Source organism: Oncorhynchus tshawytscha, linkage group LG10, assembly GCF_018296145.1.
Source record: "Oncorhynchus tshawytscha isolate Ot180627B linkage group LG10, Otsh_v2.0, whole genome shotgun sequence".
Taxonomy (NCBI): Eukaryota; Metazoa; Chordata; class Actinopteri; order Salmoniformes; family Salmonidae; genus Oncorhynchus; species Oncorhynchus tshawytscha.
In genome coordinates this window covers 7,396,468-7,406,466 of record NC_056438.1, presented here as the reverse complement: position 1 = coordinate 7,406,466, position 9,999 = coordinate 7,396,468, and the positions used below count along the sequence as shown (strand labels likewise).

At 48.0% G+C, this 9,999-nt stretch overlaps 2 protein-coding genes across 2 annotated transcripts in view; both read right to left on the bottom strand.

Moving 5' to 3' along the window:
- LOC112259691 (gastrula zinc finger protein XlCGF57.1) overlaps nt 1–9,999 on the bottom strand; it is a 1,127,091-nt gene that overhangs the window by 1,052,635 nt on the left and 64,457 nt on the right. The window lies entirely within an intron of this gene.
- Nucleotides 1–9,999, bottom strand: part of exoc6b (exocyst complex component 6B) — a 168,564-nt gene that overhangs the window by 146,055 nt on the left and 12,510 nt on the right.

The window sequence follows — 9,999 nt, the reverse complement described above, 5'->3', positions numbered from 1 at the left end:
GATTATACCACCCATCCGGGTCTGGATAGGTATAGTGCGTATCTGTAGGGTCTGGATAGGTATAGTGGTGTATCTGTAGGGTCTGGATAGGTATAGTGGTGTATCTGTACCCACCCGGCAGGTATTCCACCACCCACCCGGGTCTGGGTGGTATAGTGGTGTACCTGCAGGGGGCTGCCAGGTATATCACCCATCTGCAGGGGGCTGGATAGGTATACTGTATCCTCGTCTTGGTATTTACATTGTTGTAGGGTCTGGATAGGTATAAACAGTATAGTGGTGGATCTGTAGGGTCTGGATAGGTATAAACAGTATAGTAGTGGATCTGTAGGGTCTGGATAGGTATAGTGGTGTATCTGTAGGGTCTGGATAGGTATAAACAGTATAGTGGTGTATCTGTAGGGTCTGGATAGGTATAAACAGTATAGTGGTGTATCTGTAGGGTCTGGATAGGTATAAACAGTATAGTGGTGTATCTGTAGGGTCTGGATAGGTATAAACAGTATAGTGGTGTATCTGTAGGGTCTGGATAGGTATAAACAGTATAGTGGTGTATCTGTAGGGTCTGGATAGGTATAAACAGTATAGTGGTGTAGGGTCTGGATAGGTATAAACAGTATAGTGGTGTATCTGTAGGGTCTGGATAGGTATAAACAGTATAGTGGTGGGGGTCTGGATAGGTATAAACAGTATAGTGGTGTATCTGTAGGGTCTGGATAGGTATAAACAGTATAGTGGTGTATCTGTAGGGTCTGGATAGGTATAAACAGTATAGTGGTGTATCTGTAGGGTCTGGATAGGTATAAACAGTATAGTGGTGGGGGTCTGGATAGGTATAAACAGTATAGTGGTGGGGTCTGGATAGGTATAAACAGTATAGTGGTGGGGTCTGGATAGGTATAAACAGTATAGTGGTGGGGTCTGGATAGGTATAAACAGTATAGTGGTGGATCTGTAGGGTCTGGATAGGTATAAACAGTATAGTGTTTCTCCCCCCTACCAGACTCCCTGTACAAATGTCAATTATTGGGCTCATTGTAATTACTCTCACCGTCTTAAGACTCATTTGTATTTATGTAAATTGTGCATGGGGTCATTGCATATACTGAAATGCAACACAGAAGATAGATATTTTGTGTGTGTTTGTGTGATAATTGTGTGTGTGTGTGTGTGTGTGTGTGTGTGTGTGTGTGTGTGTAATAATTATGTGTGTGTGTGTGTGTGTGTGTGTAACTTATGTGTGTGTGTGTAATAATTATGTGTGTGTGTGTGTGTGTGTAATAATAATAATTATGTGTGTGTGTGTGTATGTGTGTGTGTAATAATTATGTTTCAGTAATAATACATTTGCTATTCCCTTGTTTACAGAGATGGACGTGCAGAAGGCAAACCCAGTGATGCTACTGGCCCCTCATCTACAGTTGTGTGACAAACTCCAGCAAGCATTTAAAGGACATGATGACATTTCATATTGTTGAGGAGCCTGACTCTGAAGCTGATGGAAGGTTGCCGTGACAAGTGACATCGCAAACATTATTTTCCCCCGAAGCCTGAAATCCCAAAACATGTACAACCAGGTTAAAGCTGATGTTGGAAAGAGTTTGGCTCAAGGCACTTTGGTTTTCTGCAGATACGTCCCTCTGGACCAGTGAAAGCAGGGGGTGGTTCAACCCTACATCAGCTACACTGTCCATTACCTCACCCCAGACTGGAACAGGAATCACACTGCCTGGAAACAGTTCTTCCCTGAAGATCACTCGGCTCACAACAGAGTTTTTTGAGAATATGCTGGAAGAGTGGGGGTCAACAAGAGAGACCTGGTCTGCAAAACCACAGACAACGCAACAAACATGATCAAGGCTTTTGAACAGGTCCCAGATCTGCGGCTTTGGGTGTTTTCGCCATCATTTGAACCTGACCATCTCAAAGCCTCCGAAAATGCAGAGCTTTGACACCGCAGTCAAGGCCTGCCGACATCTGGTCCAAGGCTTCTCACGGACCTGGAAGAGAAAGAGAGAACTGAGAGAGAAAAAACGAGCTGCTTCTCAACATGCCACAGAAAGCTCTGATCCATGATGTGGTGACCCGATGGGGGGGGGTCTACACACAAGGTGCTTGAGTTTTTCCTCAGCCAACAGCAGCCAGTAGGAGGAACCTGGCATCTGATGACCAACGGATGTCGACATAAGTGTCATGGAACAACTGTTACGGGTCTTAGAACCTCTGAGCGCCTAGAACCTCTGAGAAAGTATACAGGTGCACTTGCCTCAGAGACACGAGTGACACTGTCAACCATCAAGCCTGTCCTGGACCACGTCACCTGTGATGTTCTGGTGGAAAAGGATACGGAGCCATCCCTGACCAGGGAGATGATACGGAGCCATCCCTGACCAGGGAGATGATACGGAGCCATCCCTGACCAGGGAGATGATACGGAGCCATCCCTGACCAGGGAGATGATACGGAGCCATCCCTGACCAGGGAGATGATCCCATCCCTGACCAGGGAGATGATACGGAGCCATCCCTGACCAGGGAGATGAGGAGCCATCCCTGACCAGGGAGATGATACGGAGCCATCCCTGACCAGGGAGATGATACGGAGCCATCCCTGACCAGGGAGATGATACGGAGCCATCCATCCCCATCCCTGACCAGGGAGATGATACGGAGCCATCCCTGACCAGGGAGATGAGCCATCCCTGACCAGGAGATGATACCATCCCTGACCAGGGAGATGATACGGAGCCATCCCTGACCAGGGAGATGATACGGAGCCATCCCTGACCAGGGAGATGATACGGAGCCATCCCTGACCAGGGAGGTGAAAAGGATAATGAGAGAAAACCTTAACAGATACAGAGAAAAGGCAAAAAGAGAGTCGTGCACATGGCCGGTTTCATTGACCCTCGCTTCAAAAAGGAGCCTGAGGCTGCAAAAGTTGAAGCTGGCAGCTGTGTCCAGGAGGCCTTGAAGCTGGCAGCTGTGTCCAGGAGGCCTTGAAGCTGGCAGCTGTGTCCAGGAGGCCTTGAAGCTGGCAGCTGTGTCCAGGAGGCCTTGAAGCTGGCAGCTGTGTCCAGGAGGCCTTGAAGCTGGCAGCTGTGTCCAGGAGGCCTTGAAGCTGGCAGCTGTGTCCAGGAGGCCTTGAAGCTGGCAGCTGTGTCCAGGAGGCCTTGAAGCTGGCAGCTGTGTCCAGGAGGCCTTGAAGCTGGCAGCTGTGTCCAGGAGGCCTTGAAGCTGGCAGCTGTGTCCAGGAGGCCTTGAAGCTGGCAGCTGTGTCCAGGAGGCCTTGAAGCTGGCAGCTGCGTCCAGGAGGCCTTGAAGCTGGCAGCTGCACAAGTCAGGGAAGAACCAAAGCACCAGCAGCACCTCCACCACCAACACCCTCACAGCGGCATCCAGGGGAAAGGCCTGGCTGGGTTGCTGAGAGAGATGACCTCAACAAGGCAGCAGAGAGGTGACGAGGGTCAGATTCCGACCTCCCCAGAAGACAGAGTGAAAGAAGAGATCAAGGTCTACCTGTCTCTGCCATCCATTCCAGCAGAAGAGGATCCACTGGTGTGGTGGAAGGGGCCCTGCATCAGAGCTGATTGCAGTGTATCAGTACGTTTTTAACATTTCCAGCACATTTTAACCATGCTACTACCGATGCTGCTACTACTACCGATGCTGCTACCACTACCGATGCTGCTACCACTACCGATGCTGCTACCACTACCGATGCTGCTGCCACTACCGATGCTGCTGCCACTACCGATGCTGCTGCCACTACCGATGCTGCTGCCACTACCGATGCTGCTGCCACTACCGATGCTACTACTACTACCGATGCTACTACCGATGCTACTAGATGCTACTACTACTACTACCGATGCTACTACTACTACTACCGATGCTACTACTACTACTACCGATGCTACTACTACTACTACCGATGCTACTACTATGCTACTACTACTACTGCTACTACTACTGCTACTACCGATGCTACTACTACTACTGCTACCGATGCTACTACTACTACTACCGATGCTACTACTACTACTACCGATGCTACTACTACTACTACCGATGCTACTACTACTACCGATGCTACTACTACTACCGATGCTACTACTACTACTACGATGCTACTACTACTACTACTGATGCTACTACTACTACTACTGACTACTACTACTACTACTACTACTACTGATGCTACTACTACTGACTGATGATGCTACTACTACTACTACCGATGCTATACTACTACTACCGCTGATGCTACTACTACTACTGATGCTACTACTACTACTACTGATGCTACTACTACTACTGCTACTACTACTACTACCGATGCTACTACTACTACTGATGCTACTACTACTACTGATGCTACTACTACTACTACCGATGCTACTACTACTACTACCGATGCTACTACTACTACTACCGATGCTACTACTACTACTACCGATGCTACTACTACTACTACCGATGCTACTACTACTACTACCGATGCTACTACTACTACTGATGCTACTACTACTACCGATGCTACTACCGATAACCGTGATCATTTTGGTCACTATAATCATGATATGAAATGTTCATACCGTTTCATCTCTAGTGCACAGGTAGAGAGAACTTGGAGTAATCGAGCGGACAGACAGTGACACATTCAATACAGCCTTGCACTCTTTGCCTGCATCTAGCTGATATAGGGGGTAATCATTAGTCCAAACAGTTGCAAAATGTTACGTTTTGGAACTAAAAAAAACTAGAGTTTATTGGACAGATTCAGGAAGATCGATTTCCGTTTGGTCCCGTTTGACAAACATTTTACAACAGATTTTGTCGGAATGAATACACCCCTGATCACCACACACACAGTTAACTTTCATAGCAGCCACATACAAACAGCATCATCACATCTACCTGCTCTCCTCCTTTTCCTTTCGCTTGAGGACTTCAATGCACAACACAACAGCTGTCTATGACCAGGTGGAAGAAGAAAACAAACAAAAAAAAAAACTCTCCAAGTCAAACCTTCATACCATAACCGCTACACACAGCCTACATCATTGGTCACCATACTAGCTAACGTCATAGTCAACATAGCTACCGGAACGAACTCGTTAGTAAACGCACAATCCAATTCACGTGTACAATCACGCAGTCGTGGTTAGTTTAGTAGTTACACAGACGGGCCCCAGTGGCAATACATTTATAAAACCAAATGCTTACCTTGACTTGGAAGAGTTGGAGAGTTGGGTAGCCTTAGCAAGCTAGCTAGCAAACATAATTCCTCTCTGAGTCAGGGTCAATAAGCTGCATTAGCTAGCGTGAAACTGAATATTAAAAAATACAACTTAATCTCCGCTGTGTCTCCTTATTTTGAAAATGAATACATTTGTTCAAAACAGTTCAACTATTGTCTTACTCTCTCTTTGAGTCAACTACTCACCACATGTTATGCACTGTGGTGCTAGCTAGCTGTAGCTTATGCTTTTAGTACTAGATTCATTATCTGTTCCTTTGATTGGGTGGACAACATGTCAGTTCATGCTGCAAGAGCTCTGATAGGTTGGAGGACGTCCTCCGGAAGACGTCATAATTACTGTGTAAGTCTATGGAAGCGGGTGAGAACCATGAACCTCCTAGGTTTTGTATTGAAGTCAATGTACCCAAAGAAGGACAGAAACTAGCTGTCCTCCGGCTACACCATGGTGATACCCTACAGAGTGCTGCTGAGGCTACTGGAGATCATTGCAAAACAGTTTTAAATCAGTTATTTGTTGAAGTGAATATATTTATTATTTAATACATTTATTATAGTTTTATCTAAAAAAAAAAAAGAATAAAACCTCATTTTTTTTACGTTTCATTATTTTTTTAAATGTAATTCACAGAGGATGTTACTCCCCTTCCTCTGAGGAGGAGCCTCCAGTGGCACAGAGTTTTCCCCTCCCCTCTCCGAGACAGTTCCAGCTAAATTATTGATTGAGAAAATGCTCTAAGGAGCAATTTGTTTCTTTTTGGCCATATTGATGTAAAACAATATGGGGAAGGTACTTAATTGTTACCCAGAAATCTGGTAGAGAAAAAAAATGGAGGTATTGAAACTTAAAAAATAAAATGGAACATTTTCCCTTTGAAATTACCTTTAAAACAACTAAATAATGTGGCCAAGACGACCTCTAATATTTTATGCTAAATGTTAAAATAATTTGAGAGTAAAAAATAAACAAATCTCACGGGGGTGCATGCCCCCGGAACCCCACGGCAAAAATAAAACACTTAACACACCCCCTTCCTGTGGTTGAGGAAATGCCCGACGAGTACAATGGAGAAGGTCTGACGCCATGACAACATCCTCCTACACTACACACAAAGGCATTTCTAAATGCAGTACCTTTTGTACAGTACCAGAAGGTGTGTGTGTGTGTGTGTGTGTGTGTGTGAGTTCCCCAGTATAGTTCAGAATCAAACAGCACCCAACCCTGGACAAACAGGGTGAAAGGCTGGCTCCCTCTAAGCGCTGGGGAAACACAGTACTCTGGTTAAACAACTACTAGTACACCTACTACTGCAGACCCTTTATTTAACTAGGCAAGTCAGTTTAAGAATGTTAGAATGTTCTTATGTACAATGACGGCCTAGGAACAGTGAGAACAGACTTGTCAGCTCGGGGATTCGATCTAGCAACCTTTCAGGTTACTGGCCCAACACTGTAACCACAACACTGTAACCACCGCTCCAGACCCTAGCCCAAAAGGAGTTCAATATCCCTGGATACGAGACAAGGCAGAGTCAGCATTCCTCCATTCATCTCCTCCTATTATTACACCCACACGATGACATCATCACTGCTCCACTCCATTTGACTTAGTCTACTCCGGTCCAGACTTTACATTGAACTTGGCTAAGGTCTTACCCTGAGCAAGGCACTGTGCAGACTAATTGACCTCGATTGTATTGAGTGCTGATCTAGGATCAGTTGCCCTCCTGTCCAAGTAGTCTTAATTATTGTGATCTGTAAAGCAAAACTGATGCAAAACCAGCACTCGTACTCAGACACGATACATATTGTTCTCCACAGTGCTGCAGTCCAGCCTGACCCAGAGCGGGCTGCAGTCCAGCCTGACCCAGAGCGGGCTGCAGTCCAGCCTGACCCAGAGCGGGCTGCAGTCCAGCCTGACCCAGAGCTGGCTGCAGTCCAGCCTGACCCAGAGCTGGCTGCAGTCCAGCCTGACCCAGAGCTGGCTGCAGTCCAGCCTGACCCAGAGCTGGCTGCAGTCCAGCCTGACCCAGAGCTGGCTGCAGTCCAGCCTGACCCAGAGCTGGCTGCAGTCCAGCCTGACCCAGAGCTGGCTGCAGTCCAGCCTGACCCAGAGCTGGCTGCAGTCCAGCCTGACCCAGAGCTGGCTGCAGTCCAGCCTGACCCAGAGCTGGCTGCAGTCCAGCCTGACCCAGAGCTGGCTGCAGTCCAGCCTGACCCAGAACTGGCTGCAGTCCAGCCTGACCCAGAGCTGGCTGCAGTCCAGCCTGACCCAGAGCTGGCTGCAGTCCAGCCTGACCCAGAGCTGGCTGCAGTCCAGCCTGACCCAGAGCTGGCTGCAGTCCAGCCTGACCCAGAGCTGGCTGCAGTCCAGCCTGACCCAGAGCTGGCTGCAGTCCAGCCTGACCCAGAGCTGGCTGCAGTCCAGCCTGACCCAGAGCTGGCTGCAGTCCAGCCTGACCCAGAGCTGGCTGCAGTCCAACCTGACCCAGAGCTGGCTGCAGTCCAGCCTGACCCAGAGCTGGCTGCAGTCCAGCCTGACCCAGAGCGGGCTGCAGTCCAGCCTGACCCAGAGCGGGCTGCAGTCCAGCCTGACCCAGAACAGGCTGTAGTCCAGCCTGACCCAGAGCTGGCTGCAGTCCAGCCTAACCCAGAACAGGCTGTAGTCCAGCCTAACCCAGAACAGGCTGTAGTCCTGCCTGACCCAGAGCTGGCTGTAGTCCTGCCTGACCCAGAGCTGGCTATAGTCCAGCCTAACCCAGAACAGGCTGTAGTCCAGCCTGACCCAGAACAGGCTGTAGTCCAGCCTAACCCAGAACAGGCTGTAGTCCAGCCTGACCCAGAGCTGGCTGTAGTCCTTCCATTTGAAAACCCCAGAGCTGGCTATAGTCCAGCCTAACCCAGAATTTGAGACAAAAGTCCAGCCTGACCCAGAAAGGCTGGAATTAGCCTAACCCAGAACAGGCTTTCCAGCCTGACCCAGAGCTCTCTGCTGGACTGTCAAAATAGAAAGTCCATACACAACGTTACTTTCTACTGTATTATTGCACAACAAACAGTCCGTCTCATTCATTTTAAATACAATTCCATTTGAAAACTTAATGCCGGTGGCCAGGACGGTTGGTCATTATGACTCGGGGAATTTGAGACAAAATATCTAAAAAAAAAAGGATGGAATTATAAAACACAGACTTTCCAAACCCACTTCCTCTCTGCTGACCTTGTCAAAATAGAAAGTCCCACACAAGTCATTCCTATCCTGTCCACATATGGCAAACGCGCAAGACTGTTATGTCTCCATTCATTTTGGGGCGGCAGGTAGCCTCGTGGTTAGAGGCAGGTAGCCTCGTAGTTAGAGGCAGGTAGGTAGCCTCGTAGTTAGAGGCAGGCAGGTAGCCTCGTAGTTAGAGGCAGGCAGGTAGCCTCGTAGTTAGAGGCAGGCAGGTAGCCTCGTAGTTAGAGGCAGGTAGCCTCGTGGTTAGAGGCAGGTAGCCTCGTAGTTAGAGGCAGGCAGGTAGCCTCGTAGTTAGAGGCAGGCAGGTAGCCTCGTAGTTAGAGGCAGGCAGGTAGCCTCGTAGTTAGAGGCAGGTAGCCTCGTGGTTAGAGGCAGGTAGCCTCGTGGTTAGAGGCAGGTAGCCTCGTAGTTAGAAGCAGGTAGCCTCGTAGTTAGAGGCAGGTAGCCTCGTAGTTAGAGGCAGGTAGCCTCGTAGTTAGAGGCAGGTAGCCTCGAAGTTAGAGTGTTGGGCCAGTAACCTGAAAGGTTGCTAGATTGAATCCCCAGAGCTGACAAGGTAAAAATATGTCGTTCTGTCCCTGAACAGGCAGTTAACCCACTGTTCCTAGGCCGTCATTGTAAACAAGAATTTATTCTTAACTGACTTGCCTAGTTAAAGGTTACATTTTGAAAACTAAATATATTTAGTTATGGAAAAAAAAATAATCTACACTTTGCATCTGACATTTCATAACACTTCCCATGCTAGTGAAACACACACACACACACACACACACACACACACACACACACACGGATGCATTCGCTCATAGAAAGCTTGGTGACTGGCACTCTACAGTACAGTGTTTGAGGGAAGTAGCTATGTTGACATGAACTAGAAGGAAGAAACAAGCAGTGCTCCACGACAACGACACGTATCCCTGTTACCTCACTACTACTGCATCACGTATCCCTGTTACCTCACTACTACTGCAACACGTATCCCTGTTACCTCACTACTGCAACACGTATCCCTGTTACCTCACTACTACTGCAACACGTATCCCTGTTACCTCACTACTGGCTGCAACACGTATCCCTGTTACCTCACTACTACTACAACACGTATCCCTGTTACCTCACTACTACTGCAACACGTATCCCTGTTACCTCACTACTACTGCAACACGTATCCCTGTTACCTCACTACTACTGCAACACGTATCCCTGTTACCTCACTACTACTGCAACACGTATCCCTGTTACCTCACTACTACTGCAACACGTATCCCTGTTACCTCACTACTACTGCAACACGTATCCCTGTTACCTCGCTACTGCAACACGTATCCCTGTTACCTCACTACTACTGCAACAACACGCATCCCTGTTACCTCGCTACTGCAACACGTATCCCTGTTACCTCGCTACTGCAACACGTATCCCTGTTACCTCGCTACTGCAACACGTATCCCTGTTACCTCGCTACTGCAACACGTATCCCTGTTACCTCGCTACTGCAA